Source organism: Taudactylus pleione, unplaced genomic scaffold (genome assembly GCF_031769625.1).
Source record: "Taudactylus pleione unplaced genomic scaffold, aTauple2 ptg000418l, whole genome shotgun sequence".
NCBI lineage: Eukaryota > Metazoa > Chordata > Amphibia > Anura > Myobatrachidae > Taudactylus > Taudactylus pleione.
The window spans coordinates 773,044-788,944 of record NW_028284820.1 but is presented as its reverse complement, the minus strand read 5'-3'; the positions used below and the strand labels follow the sequence as shown (position 1 = coordinate 788,944).

General features: G+C 46.8%; 1 protein-coding gene across 3 annotated transcripts in view; it reads right to left on the bottom strand.

The window, feature by feature from the left end:
- ZNF143 (zinc finger protein 143) overlaps window positions 1-15,901 on the bottom strand; it is a 57,360-nt gene that overhangs the window by 41,228 nt on the left and 231 nt on the right. The window lies entirely within an intron of this gene.

Genomic DNA, 15,901 nt, shown 5'->3' with positions numbered 1-15,901 from the left:
GGGCATTGCTGTAATCACTGGCGATTGTGGCCCCGCCCCGTGTGACATCACATGGAGGGGGAGTGGTCTGCAGCGGGCCCGCAAATAATGTTATATATATCAAAATGGCGCTCTTCAGAAAAAAGGTTCCCCACCCCAGATCTAGAACATGTTATAAGGAATGTTCCATAAAGTAGGAAGTCTTCATTTCTACAGTGAAGCGAATTTACAAATGGAGAACAGAGAAGACAGCTGTCTGTCTTTCCGTTACCGGGAAGCCCTAAAAAGGAAACTTGCAGCCATATTTTGCGCTATGAAATTACAGGGAACCCAAAAGCTACATCCAGCGATCTGCAGGTCTCTGCAAACACGGATAATGTTATTGACCCCAAAGTCCATGACATTATGTTAATGACAGGGGCAAGTTCGGCATTTGTGGCCAAGGGAAAGCCCCTTCTCTAAATGCCACTGCAGCGCAGCTGAGGTTGCAAAGTTGCAACTGAACATAACCCGAGACTTCTGTTTTGGAACAATGTCCTATGGATACATATGACCAAAGTAGATTTGTTTGGTTTTAATGCACAACGCCATGTATGCCAAAAGCCAACCACAGTGTATCACCACAAGAAGCTCATACCAATCATCAACCGCAGTGGTAAAAGTGTGCTATTTGGGGTCATTTTGCAGCCATACTAATGACTTCTTTATGGGTAAATAATATGAGATATGGTAAGAACTTACCTTTGTTATCTCAAGTTTCTACGAAGTCCATAGGGTTCCACAGGATACCTTGGGGTATAGGTGATGACGTCAGGCATCGGGCACCATAGAGTTACGTTTTCAGTCCTCCCAGGATGCTCTAGGGTCCCCCTCCTATACCCCGCCCCCGAGCCAAGGCATCTCAGTTAGTTACCAAGCCATAGGCCGGAGGAGGAGAAGGAAGAGAGAGAAAAAAGATCTGGATACACACAAGAATCACATTCTCACCAGAGGGAGACAGAAAAAACGGTGACCAGAGCAAAGCCCATCTGCAGCACAGGTGCGACAGGGCGGGAGTCCTGTGGAACCCTATGGACTTCGTAGAAATAGAGATAACAAGGGTAAGTTCTTACCATATCTCATATTTTCTACTTCAGGGTCCATAGGGTATCCACAGGATACCTTGGGGATGTCCCAAAGCAGTATCCTTTAAGGGTGGGGACGCTCCTGTGCTGAAAGGAGAATCCGCCGCCCGAAGGAAGCATCCTGAGAGGCGAAGGTGTCAAACCTGTAATACCTCACGAAGGTATGGACAGAGGACCACGTAGCAGCCTTGCAGATCTGGACTGCAGAGGCACCACGTCGAGCTGCCCACGAAGGACCCACAGACCTAGTGGAATGAGCCTACACAGAAGGAGGAACCGGCAGGCCTTCATGAAGATAAGCTTCAGAAATTGCCATCCGGATCCAGGCTGCCAAAGTTTGCTTTGAAGCAGGCCAACCCTTTTTACGGAAGCCATAGAGGACAAACAAGGCGTCCGACTTCCTAAACGAAGAAGTGCGGTCAACATAAGTCCTTAAGGCCCGCACAACATCCAAAGTGGCCTCACCCACGGAAAGACCAGGTGAGTTAAAAGCCGGAACAACTATTTCCTCATTAACATGAAACTGGGAAACAACTTTGGGAAGAAATTCAGGACGAGTGCGTAGCACTGCCCTGTTCCCATGAAAAATCAAGAAAGGGGGTCTACAAGAGAGAGCCCCTAAATCAGAAACATGTCTGGCCGAAGCTATGGCCAGAAGGAAAACAGTCTTAGCTGTTAGCCATTTAAGATCCACTGAGCCCAGTGGTTCAAATGGCGGTCCATGGAGAGCCCTCAGGACCACAGTCAAGTCCCAAGGCGCAACAGGTGGAACAAAAGGCGGCTGAATACGCAGAACGCCCTGCATAAAGGTGCGCACATCAGGAAATGTAGCAATCCTACGATGAAACCAGACAGACAGGGCCGAAACCTGCACCTTCAAAGAAGCAAGGCGAAGCCCATGGTCTAGTCCCACTTGTAGGAAGGCGAGTACCCGAGACAGACGAAACTCCCACGGTGCATAACCTCTCGGTCGACACCACTGGAAGAACGTATGCCACACGCGATGGTATATTCTCGCGGAAGACGGTTTCCGAGCTCTTAGCATGGTACGTACTACAGAGCTTGAAAACCCCCTGGACCTTAACATGGCCGTCTCAACAGCCACGCCGTCAAAGACAGCCGAGTCAAGTCCGGGTGAAGACAAGGACCCTGTGACAGAAGGTCCGGTCGGAGCGGTAACCGCAGAGGACTGTCCACGGACAGACCCTGAAAGTCTGAGAACCAGTGCCGTCTGGGCCATGCGGGAGCTATCAACAGGAGCGTCCCTCCTTCCTGTTTGAATTTCCGGATTACCCGTGGAAGAAGGGAGACCGGAGGAAAGAGATAAGCAAACCGGAACGTCCACCGGACGGACAGAGCATCCACCAGAGACGCCTCTTCGTCTCTTGTGCGAGACCCGTACACCGGCAACTTGTTGTTGTGCCGGGACACCATGAGGTCGATCTATGGAAGACCCCACCTGTCCACCAGCAGTTGAAAAACGTCCGGGTGCAGGGACCATTCCCCCGGATGAACGTCCTGGCTACTGAGAAAGTCCGCCTCCCAGTTTAGCACTCCCGGAATGAAGACAGCTGATATGGCCGGAAGATTGCGCTCCGCCCATACCAGGATCCGAGACACCTCTACGAGAGCCGCCCGACTTTGGGTTCCTCCTTGCCGGTTTATGTAGGCCACGGTGGTAGCGTTGTCCGACTGGACCTGCACCGGGTGATCTTGGAGAACCCGATGTGCCTTCTGGAGAGCATTGAAAACTGCTCGGAGTTCCAAGATGTTTATTGGAAGCTCTGCTTCTGCCGGAGTCCACCTGCCCTGGAACAAGTGTGGACCCGAAACTGCTCCCCAGCCCCGAAGACTGGCGTCCGTTGTCAACAGGACCCAATTCGCCACCCAGAACGGACAACCCTTGTTGAGATGGGTCGTCTGCAACCACCAGGCAAGGGACAGGCGAACCTCCGGAGTGAGCACTATCGTCTGCGATTTTAGAGACTAAGGCAGTCCATTCCACTTGGACAGGATCAGGTGCTGCAGAGGTCTGGAGTGAAACTGGGCATATTCCACCATGTCGAATACCGACACCATGGAGCCCAGTAACCTCATCGCCGAGTGTAGAGACACCCGGCGGCTCTGCAGACAACTGCGCACCCTCAACTGTAAGGCAGAGATCTTTTCCCCCGTCACAAAGATCCTTTGCTGTCCCGAGTCCAATAAGGGTCCGAGGTGCAGAATCCGCTGAGACGGGATCAGGGTGGACTTCTGCCAGTTTATCAACCAGCCGTGCCGTTGCAGTAGCGCAATGGTCAGGTCCAAGTGGTGCAGAAGGAGCTCCGGAGATCCTGTCACTAAGAGAAGGTCGTCCAAGTACGGCAACATGCGGACTCCCTGCAGCCACAGGGAAGCCGCCATGACCGCCATCACTTTGGTGAAAACACGTGGTGCTGTCGCCAGGCCAAAAGGTAACGCCCGGAACTGAAAGTGGTCGCTGCGGATTGCAAACCTGAGGAACTGCTGATGGCGCAAAAGAATAGGGACATGCAGGTAAGCGTCCTGTATGTCCAATGACACCATGTAGTCCCCAGGTTCCAGCGCCAGAATGATAGACCGCAGAGTCTCCATCCGAAACTTCGGCACCCGCAAAGACTTGTTGAGAGCTTTGAGGTTGAGAATCGGACGAAACGACCCATTGGGTTTCTGCACCAAAAAGAGATTGGAATAGAAACCCTGGCCCCTCTGGGAGAATGGAACAGGCACTATAACTCCAGCCTGGAGCATAGTATGCAAGACCTTCCGCAGCTCCGTGGCTTTGTTCCGGTCTGATGGTAGACCCGTGGTGAAGAATCGAGCCGGGGGTCTGTGCCGGAAGGAGAGGGCATACCAGTGTGAGACCACCTCGAGGACCCAAGTGTCTGTTGTGGTGACCGACCAACACTGGGCGAACTGCAGCAGGCGGCCTCCCACTTTGGGATCCCCCAAAGGGAGGCCCGGACCGTCAGGCCGCAGGCTTGTCATCTGGCTTAGGGGCCGGACGTCTGGTACTCCAGGCCTGCTTCCGGGGCTTGGCCGATTTCTTGGGGCCAGCCTGACGGGGAAAAGACTGTGCTTTAGGCCTACCCTGGGCCCTATAAGAACGAAAGGACGATGTACCTGAACCAGAAGGGACAGCAGCCGACGGGAGACATGCTGATTTAGCTGCCGCCAGCGTGGCTATAATCTTGTCCAGGTCCGGACCGAAGAGAACCTCTCTGTTAAAAGGCAACGCCTCCAAACCCTTTTTGGAATCAGCATCCGCCTTCCAGGATCACAACCACAAGGTGCGACGAGCAGCCACCGCTGCCGAAGAAATTCGAGACGCCAGGGTACTAATATCTAAGGCCGTTTCGTTGATATAAGTGGCCGAATCCCGGAGATTGCCGATCAACTCCGTCTGCTCAGCCGAACAGTCGGGATCGAAGGACGCCTCCAACGTATCAGCCCAGCGCTCCATAGCTCTGGCAACCCAGCAAATGGCCATAGCTGGCCGTGCTGCCCCCCCTGCAAGGGAATAGACGGACTTCAGGCAGATATCTACCTTGCGGTCCGTAGCATCCTTAAGGGAGGACATGGATGGCATGGGCAATGTGGCACTACGGACAAGGCGTGTCACATGAGAATCCACCTGTGGAAGGGATTCCCACTTGGCAAAATAAAACGGATACGCCACTGCTAAATGCCTTTGAGGCTGATATCGTTTGCCTGGCTGTTTCCACGCATCCTCTAGGTGGTCAACTAATTGTCCCGAAAAAGGAAACACTGTGGTATCTCCTTTAACATCCTTGAAAAAGGCGTATTTGGACTTTGATACCGGAGGTTCCTCATCCTCAATAACTAAAGCAGTGTGGACTGCACGAATAAGGCCAGGTATATACACCTTAGACTTAGCGTCCGACTCTTTAGGACGGGGAGGTTCCTGGTCAGAAAGATCCAGAATCTCCCCATCATCAAACGTCCCATCGTCATCCTCATAAGGAGCGGACTGAGACGCCACCGGCCGCTTGTGGGGCCGCATCACAGACTCCCCCTGCAACACGTCTGACAACTGCTGTACAGAGCTTGTTAACGAATTAACCCACGCAGGCTCATGAGAGACCTGAGGAGGGGAAATAGGGAGACCGTGGGGTACCATTAATTGTCTCAGGAAACCCTGCATGGGTGACGACACCACTGACTGCTGGGACAATCCCATCTGAGTGAACGGAATGCTGCGGAGCTAACTGGTCCACGAGGGTTTTAAGCGCCTTGGCGAAACAAGCCCAGGGCGGCTCCTGTACCGGTGCTGTGACCGTAATAGGCCGCGCCAATGAATAACACGGTCGGCATAGCCCTTCCGCGCTGCCCTCCCCCTCCGCTATAGGTGCCTTACACGTAGTACACCGTAGCTGTAGAGGGAAGTCACTCTCAGACATGATGGTACATATGTGACCCCTCTCAACAATACTTGTCCGTATAGTGAGAGACCACCCTGCAGCACCGCACCACAAGGGCTTTAGCAGAAAGACAGGGACAGTAATAAGGCTGACAGTTAAGAAGTAAAGTACAGGCAGCAGCGCTAGCACAGTCACATACAATGCAAAGAAAAATCAATTCCTGCACTATCAGCGCTGATTCTCAACTACCCAGACACAGAGTCTGGTAGGACACAGCGCTGCATACACAGACCTGACCCAAATCGGAGGAGAGGTATGCGGGGGGACCCAGACCACGATGCCTCTGATTCCAGGCTTCCAGCAGCGTTCACCATGCAGTTGTAAGATGACCACCGAGGAGCTTAGAGGAGGCTGGCCTGGGGGAGGAGCGCTGCTACAGAGCCAGTCAGCGTTGCAGAGAGGACTGTGCAGCGGGGGAGGCGCCGGCTGTGAGACAGGGAAGGCGCGCTCCCCTGGCATGCATTTAACCCCCGGGACGCAGCAGCGCTACCGCACTGCTGCGGTTCACTGTCCCAGAGGGGTAGTGGAAGCGCAGGTTAGATACCTGGCTCCACGCTGCAGCCAGTCCCCAGGGAGCCCCCTGCCTGGGGACTCTGGACCATGTGTTCAGCAGGGACCCACTGCGGGACCCCGTGGCTTACCTTGCTGTCCCCCTTGAATCCGGCCATGGTCCCAAACATCTGGGGTCACCGCTAGCTGTGACCCCAGATGCTCACCAGCATCCCCGGATCGGTACCGGCGTTCTGGTACCGGCGGGGGTGGAGGGAAGACGGCATGGACGTCAGTACTGACTGTCCATGCTGTACTTCCAGATGTGCAGCCACAGCTGCTTGAAGAAAACTTCAGGGGCTCTTCTTAGCCCCCACTCCAACAGGTGCATTCGACTCCGGCCGGGCACCAAACTAAACTGAAATGCCTTGGCTCGGGGGCGGGGTATAGGAGGGGGACCCTAGTGCATCCTGGGAGGACTGAAAACTTAACTCTATGGTGCCCGATGCCTGACGTCATCACCTATACCCCAAGGTATCCTGTGGATACCCCATGGACCCTGAAGTAGAAAAAAATTTAAAATATGAAGCGCGTTATGTACACTGGTGGCCAAAATTGTGAACACATTTTGAAATTTTAATGTTTTTCAACTTTGAATACTTATAAAAACTGTTTCAGTTCACGCAGTGCAATGATTCATATATCAAATGAAAGGAAATGAAGGAAAGGTAATGCTGAATTAAACACAATAAACAAAATATTTGCATTACAAGGGAAGTTATGCTACTTTCAGTGAAAGAAGCACAGATGCGTGAGATTCAAGAAGCGGATTGTAGTAACATCTACTACCAGCCAATCAGAATCGTCGTTCTGAGGACTAATCAGCTGTAGTTTATGAGCAGGTGCAAGGTCATGTTCAAAGGTGGGAAAGGTCAGTTTGGCTGATTCATTTTGCAGAATAAAGTTGGTTACTGAAGTGCAATTACGGTTGGATTTTTGTGTGTAATGTTTAGTGCTATTGACGGTGTAAGAAATAAATACAACAATGTCGTCCAGGCAAAGTGGTGACTGGTCACCCAGGAAGAGATCCAGGATTGTGGCGTTACGTGAAAATGGTCTTTCGTATGCAGCAATTGCGAGAGAAGTTGGTAGGAACGTGATAATATCAGGAGTACGAAAGTTTTATTTATGCTATCAGGAAACACAATCTATACAAAACAAAGAAGGGAAAGGCCGGAAAAAGTGCACAACAGCTGATTTGCGTCATGGCTAGATGGATGTCATCTGCGGCCATTAGCAGTGACCTGAGTGCAACTGGTGTTTTTGTCAGTGCAAGAACGGTACAGAGAAGACTAACGGAGGTTGGCCTAAAAGGTAGGATTCCCCGAAAACAGCCTTTGCTGAATAAAAAGCAGCGGCAGAAACGAATACAGTGGGCAAAAGAACACATTGCATGGACAGAAGGTCAGTGGAAACAAGTGATATGGAGTGACGAAACTAAGATATCGATATTTGGTAGTGATGGGAGAAAATATCGGAGACGTCGCATCGGGGAAGAGGTACATCCAGATTGTATTCAAGCGACAACAAAGAATCCTACAAGTGTTATGATCTGGGCATGTATGACAGCAGATGCTGTAAGCCACCTTTATGTCATAGATGGCACACTGAACAGCAGAAAGTACATTGACACCATCCTACAACCAAAACTTCTACCTTCTATCAGGGATCTTTTTCCAGATAATGCCCCATTTTTTTCGCAGCAGGATTCAGCTCTCTGCCACACTGCACGGATATGCAAACAGTGGTTCACGGAAGGGTTGTCTTAACAGCAGTGTGGGCCCTGGGCAAAGCAATGCACTGGGGCCCCTACCCATCCATTCATGGGAAAAAAATGTAAATGGGTAATAATATTAAACCCTCCTGCATGCCCGTCAGACCTCCCACACATGCAAAGACACTCTGGGCCTGATTCAGAGCCGGACGCTCTGACCAGAGCGCTCGCTCTGAATCAGGGCCGTCCTAGTTAAATTTGGAGCGGCCTTTTGGACACTCGCATAGCTGTGGGTTACCACCCACAGCTTATGCAAGCGTCCATGATGATTGGTCGCGATGGTCAAGACCATCGCGCTTGCGACGAGACCCTGCGGTAGGGTCTCGCTGCCGCAAGCCCTGGAGTGATTTTGGCTCTATCAGAGCCAAAATCACTCCCACTGACATCACTTGTGATGTCAGTGGGGCCGGACCCAGACCCATGGGAACGCCTCCGTCTGGGCAGCCACGCCCCGGCACGCCCACCAAAGGGGGCATGCTGTCAATCACCATCGACAGCATGCCCCCTTTGTAGCGAGACCCCGAGCGACGGCTTCCCCGTCGCTCGCCAGGTCTTGCGCATGAGCACGACGGAGCAGCCCCCGTCGTGCGCATGCGCATTTGGGTACCATCGACCCGCTTGCGAGCGTCCTGCGCTCGTGAGCGGGTCTGAGTGAGACCCTCTGTCTGAAGCCGGCGGATGAAGTGAAAGTGGGACTGAGGTGAGTACTAGATCAGAATACAGTGCACCAGCGGATGGCTTATAAAAATATCACAAATTTACCAATTGGCCGGGCTGCAGAGGGGCGGGTTGGTGGGCCCCTACAAGCTTCGGGCCCTTGGGCAACTGCCCAACAAGCCCAAAGGAAGAGATGGCCCTGGTTCACAGAGAATGACATACAGGTGCTGGGATGGCCAGGAAACAGCCCAAACCTGAACCCCATAGAACATTTGTGGTTCCGTTTGAAAAAACTGGTACATCTGAGGCATCCATCCAATAAAAGACAATTAATTGAGACTATAATTGTCTCATGGCACCACATAATAAAGAAGGAAGAGCTCCAAACATTGGTTGGCTCAACGCTGTGCTGCTGTCTTGAAAAATAAAGGATACCCAACGAAATACTGACAGTAACATCATAAGTACACAGGGATTTTCACCCCAAGTGTTGTTTTCACGGCATAACTTCCCTTGTAATGCAAATATTTGACCTCTGTTTATTGTGTTGAATTCAGCATTAAATTTCCTTTCATTTGATATATGAATCAATGCACTGCGTGAAGTGTAACAGTTTTTATAAGCATTCAAAGTTGAAAAACATTCACATTTCAAAAAGTGTCAGCAATTTTGGCCACCACTGTAGATGCATTAAACTTAATAACTTAATGACTTTGTGAATGCTGGATCATGGCGTATTATGTAACGATATATAAAGAGGCACATCTGATTCTCTTTCACTTAAATGCAAGTTACTGCACTCTGTAATATTGCACATATATTGGTAAATATTCCGGTGCAAGTAAATAAAGCTAAATTAACGCCAATTCCATGTTACCGCTAGTAACTGGGTTGGATTTGACTCCTGTCTATAACTGCCGGAACCTATACAGCTGAGTAGAGCTTGCAGCCCGAATGTAGTACCCTAGTGTAAGATAAATGGCACAATAAATCTTATACAGATGATGTTATATTTATATAATGTATTTTATTATATATGCAAGATAGTATCACTTATAGTTAATTAGTGTGTCACATGATTCACAGGGAAATGTATCAAATCTTTGAGAGAGATCAAGTGGAGAAGTTGCCCATAGCAACCTACAGCTGCTGGCATTTTATACACTGTGCTAGATAAATGACAGCTAGTAGCTGATTGGTTACTATGGGCAACTTCCCCACTTTATCACTCTCAAGGTTTTGATACATCCTCCCAAATATGGAACATGTAGTTATGCTGCATACACATGGTCACATTTTGTTATCTGACATCGACTGTGTTTGCTGTAAGATTTGGACGTTTTCATTCATTTTAATACTGTCATAATGTTTTAATGCAGTGGTTCTCAAACTCAGTCCTCAGGACCCCACACAGGTCACGTTTTGCAGGTCACCCAGCAGGTGCACAGGTGTAGTCATTACTCACTGACACATTTTAAAAGATCCACAGGTGGAGCTAATTATTTCACCTGTGATTCTGTGAGACCTGGAAAACGTGCACTGTTTGTGGTCCTGAGGATCGAGTTTGAGAACCTGTGCGTTAAGATAAAGCACACATAGATATGAGGCTAAAAGGTGCCCATACATCTGCGACGGATCGCCGCGATGCATGGCTGCGATCGGAAATTTCCTATCGCCCACCATCGATGTTCTGCGATCCGTCGCCGGATCGCAGACATTTGACATGTTAAATGTCCGCGATTTGACAATTGCGATCATTTTTTGATCGTGATCATTAAATCGTCAAAATCAAACATGTTGGATTTCTGCGATGCCGGGTTGCAGCATCGCGGCAATCCATCTCTGATGTATGGGGCCCATTATGTCGTACAAGCTTGCTTCAACTTGTTAATTATAGCAATAATAATGTACCATTCTAGAAAATCACCTTAGCAAATAAGCAAAGCCAGTGAATTTGTGTTGACTTTCAATGTAATTAATACATTTTAATGCACATTTATACAGAACTGTACTGGTAATAAGTAGATGGACACAGTATAATCCTCAGTATAGCGCCACCCCCACACAACATGTAAATGCATTAATTCCTTAGGATTACACCGTGTATATTGATAATTAACCTAATGGATCCTAAAGCAGTTTTCTGCTATTTCATATATTTCCCATTAAGAATTTAATTCATCATGTAAATTCAATTTATGGTTGTTATATGAATATAACCTATGTGGTTTTAATATGAATATAATGATATATTAAAGAAAAACTGTTTCTTTTACACATTTAGATATAATTGAAACGTATCACTTGACTTTTATCACTTTAGTAATATAACCCTTAGTGTACAGTATCTAATACCCCTTTTACACCACAGCTAAAACCCGGGTTATTGCCGGGTAAACCCGGGATGCTGCTAGGTGTAAAAGGGGGATCGGTATGAATGACCACCGGACCTATGTCCGGCGGTTCAAATCCCGACGCCGAAAGACCGGCAGCAGTGAAGATCCCGATAGGTAAGTAAACTAACTATACTCAACCTTCTCCCCCCCCCCCCCAACCAACCCTCCCTTTGGGATGCCTAACCCTAACCCCCCAGTCCCCGCAGCCTAAACCTAACCCTCCCGGGGGGGGGGTGCCTAAACTTAACCCCCCCCTTCCCCTAGCCTAACCCTCCCGGGGGGTGCCTATCCCTAAGTCCCCATGGGAGCCCCTATCCTAACCCTCCCCCGCCTCTGCTGCCGCGTCTGGCTTACCTTAGTTCGGTATGCCAGGCGTCGGGCTCCCGCCGTAGGGATAATGATAGTTGTTGGGATTGCACAGTCGGGAAGATGCTGATCGGCATTCCGACCGTCGGCTTAATGATCGCATACCGTAAAAAGGGCCAGGGTTGAATTCCCAGGTGGAGTGACCTGGTAATCCAACCCAGGCACTTTGCAGGGTGACTGGTGTAACCGTGCAGTATAAACGGGTAACCCAAGTCGTCCAACTCGGGTCTTGTTTACAGTATGGAGAGTTCTGGATTTTCTGGCGCTTGGAGATGATGTCATCTCTAAGCGCCGGCAGATCAGTTCCATTGCACCCTTGTGCAGTGTGAACGGCGCTGACCCAGGAATAACCCGGGTTGGCGCCGCGGTCTGAAGAGGGCATGTCCCGGTTTGAAACCTTGTACCAAATACCGGGTCAGACCTGGGAATTAATTGTAAAAGAGGTTTAAGTGGGGGATTTCAACTCTGAAAGAAGCAGAATGAGGGATACACCCAGCGCCTGATGATATATAGGAGTAAAGACACCGCTGCAGTGCTAGATTAACAGGGGTATTCAATTTGGAGTGAAAAGTTTGTAATCGGCGATAAATTATCACCGATGACGTCATTTTCGCAGATTTCAATTATCCCTGTATTCAATTTCAAAGACTTTTCGCAGGTGCAAAAAGTCTTTGAAAAAAGAACGGGGATAACTTTTCACCATGTTTTACATTGCGAAAAAAAGTGCAGAATTGGGGTTTAGGGGTGCAGGCTTAAAAAAAAAATAGCCTGCACCCCTGGGAATGACATTTAAAAAATAACTGTGTCAAAATAAGCTTAAAAAAAAAATTAGGGACACCCCAAAAAATTAATTTAAAAATTTGGGGTACGAAAAAAAAATTAAAAAGTGTTTAAAACTAGGGAAATAGGTTCAGGGCTATTCTGCAAGTATGCGGCGGGTGTTTTCTAGAATAGGCTATTAGCGACAGGTGCATTTTTACAGAATTTAAAAAAAAAAACACTTTAGGGACTGAAAAATATGCTAGTACCCATTTTCATGTACCCCAAATTTGATGGGACCACTTAAAAAAACGAAAAAAAATAACCTAAGTGCTCTTCTGCATCACTTCTTCAATGTCGGGAAAAAAACACCTTCCGCAGCTATTTAAAACCCCGACTTACTTTTGCAGGCTAAAACGGGGGTACCCATAGTGATCCCCCATATCTGGACAGCTTTAGGGGGGTCCTACAATTTATTCCAGGTAAATCCCGTTTTTTTTCGCCGATCCTATTTTGCCGGCTCCCGTTTTCGTAAGTTTTTAATTGAATATGGGGATAAAGCGGGCGCGCGCCCGATACTTTATCCCAGGAAAAGCTCCGATGTGGAGCGAAAAGTCCAGCACGGACATTTCGCTCCAAATTGAATACGGCTGTAAGAGGCAATTGCCCCCCTCACTACAAATTACAAAACCTTAACAAAACGTGCTGCTGTGTCTTGCTGAAACAATAAATCCAACAGTAAATGTATTAATACATAGAATTTTTTTTATTTTTTTTAAAGGAAGCGATGCTCCAGAACGGCAAGTAATGTCTGGCGGCATCGCAAGTTTCCTTCGCACCCCATAAAGCAGTGGTTCTCAGACTCGTTCCTCAGGACCCCACACAGTTCACATTTTGCTGGTCACCCAGCAGGTGCACAGGTGTATTCATTACTCTTACACATTTTAAAAGATCCACAGGTGGGGCTAATTATTTCACTTGTGATTCTGTGAGGAGACCTGGAAAACATGCACTGTTTGGGGTCCCGAGGTCAGAGTTTGAGAACCTGTGCCATAGAGGTGTGAGGGAAAACTTTTGATGACTACTCTAACGTATAAGGCCGAATGTGAATCTGGGGTATTGATGTATATTCATTATGTAATCACCGTATTGCTACCAGTCCTAGAGGATTTCTGAGCCAGTGTTCCCATCTACTGATCCCTTTAGCCCATTACAGTTATTTAAATATGTGAAAATATCTATCAATATGCATATGACAGTAGGAGAGACGAGCCTTAAAGTGCCCATCCACATAATGATATTTGCAAGCCATTGCACTGAATGACTGCTCGTTCATTGTAGGCACATCACAGACTTACAAACGACTGCACAATTACAATGTCGTAATCGTTCAGTCGTTTTCAGCTCGTCTAGTGGATGGGCAGCATTGCTGGGCATACAATCTACAAATTCTGTCAGATATCTGTCCAATCTGGTTGGTTGGAATAAAAATCTGGTAATGTATGGGAGCCAATGACAATCGACCATATGGTCTTAAACACTGGAAAATGGACAAAAATGATAGTTCAAATTGGTTAAATTAATTTGATTTAACGAATTTATCTGAATGGCAATTTTTGTCTGTTTTTCAGTGGTTGTGAGCAAATAGACGATTGTCAGTTGCTCCCATACATTACCAGATTTTCATTGCAACCATCCAGACTGGACAGATAACTGTATAGTGCAGTGGTTCTCAAACTCGGTCCACAGGACCCCACACAGTTCACATTTTCCAGGTCACCCAGCAGGTGCACAGATGTATTCATTACTCACTGATACATTTTAAAAGATTCACAGGTGCAGCTAATTATTTCACTAGTAATTATGTGAGGAGACCTGCAAAACATGCACTGTTTGGGGTCCCGAGGACCGAGTTTGAGAACCTGTGGTATAGTGTATGCCCAGCATTAGAGTTGGGTGCTGTGTATTATATATGTATAGTCACACATATAACAGTCTCAGAGCCACCTGTGTATTATACATGTATATAGTCACATAGGGTATATATTAGTATACATATTAGGGTAATAGTTGATGGGTCGAAGCTGGGTGCTGTGTATTATAGATGTATATAGACACACAGGGTATATATTAGTATACATATTAGGGTAATAGTTAATGGGTTGAAGCTGGGTGCTGTGTATTATATATGTATAGTATATATTAGAATATATATTACAGCATAAGGGATGAGTCTCAGGGCCAGTGTGCAATATCAGTATTTTTTATATATACACACACACATATATATATTTATATATATATATATATATATCTCTTATTAGTATTATACATATGTATATAGTCACACAGAGTATATATACAGTATCAGTATGTATATTACAGTGTAAGAGATGATGGGTCATAGCTGGGTGCTGTGCATTATATATGTATATAGTCACACAGGGTATATATTATATACACAGTATTAGTATGTATATTAGTGTAAGAGATGATGGTCACAGCTGGGTGCTGTGCATTATATATGTATAGTCAGAGTATATATTATATATACAGTATTAGTATGTATATTAGTGTAAGAGATGATGGATCATAGCTGGGTGCTGTGTATTATGTGTGTATATAGTCACACAGGGTATTTATTAGTAATTTATATTAGTGTAATAGTTAATGGGTGAAGCTGGGTGCAGTGTATTATATAGTCAGAGTATATATTATATAAACAGTATTAGTATGTATATTAGTGTAAGAGATGATGGATCATAGCTGGGTGCTGTGCATTATATGTGTATATAGTCAGAGTATATATTATATATACAGTATCAGAATGTATATTACAGTGTAAGAGATGATGGGTCATAGCTGGGTGCAGTGTATTATATAGTCAGAGTATATATTATATATACAGTATTAGTATGTATATTAGTGTAATAGTTAATAGATGAAGCTCAGTGCAGTGTATTATATATGTATATAGTCAGAGTATACATTATATATACAGTATTAGTATGTATATTAGTGTAAGAGAAGATGGGTTATAGCTGGGTGCTGTGCGTTATACATGTATATAGTTAGAGTATATATTATATATACAGTATTAGTATGTATATTAGTGTAAGAGAAGATGGGTCATAGCTGGGTGCTGTGCGTTATACATGTATATAGTTAGAGTATATATTATATATACAGTATATGTATATTACAGTGTAAGAGATGATGGGTCAGAGCTGGGTGCAGTGTATTATGTATGTATATAGTCACACAGGGTATTTATTAATATATATATTAGTGTAATAGTTAATGGGTGAAGCTGGGTGCTGTGCATTATATATGTATATAGTCACACTGGGTATATATTATATAAACAGTATTAGTATGTATATTAGTGTAAGAGATGATGGATCATAGCTGGGTGTTCTGCATTATATGTGTATATAGTCAGAGTATATATTATATATACAGTATATGTATATTACAGTGTAAGAGATGATGGGTCGAAGCTGGGTGCTGTGTATTATGTATGGTTTATATTACAATGTATATTACAGCATAAGGGATGGGTCTCGGGGCCGGTGTGCAATATAAGTATTTGATATACTCACACACACATATATATATGTTATTAGTATTATACAGTATATAAATAAAAACGTATATATTGATGGGGGATCGGTCTGGGAGCCGGGCGGCTGTGCCGGGCTCAGGGGACACCAGGGCCCGCGGCGGCGGCCTAGCTGCAGGCCTGAGTATGGCGGGTGGCCTGGGAGGGAGCAGCACTGTGTGCAGCCGCCGAGTCGGAGCGTCACACAGGCGGCCGGCGGTGAGGGGTGGGAGAGG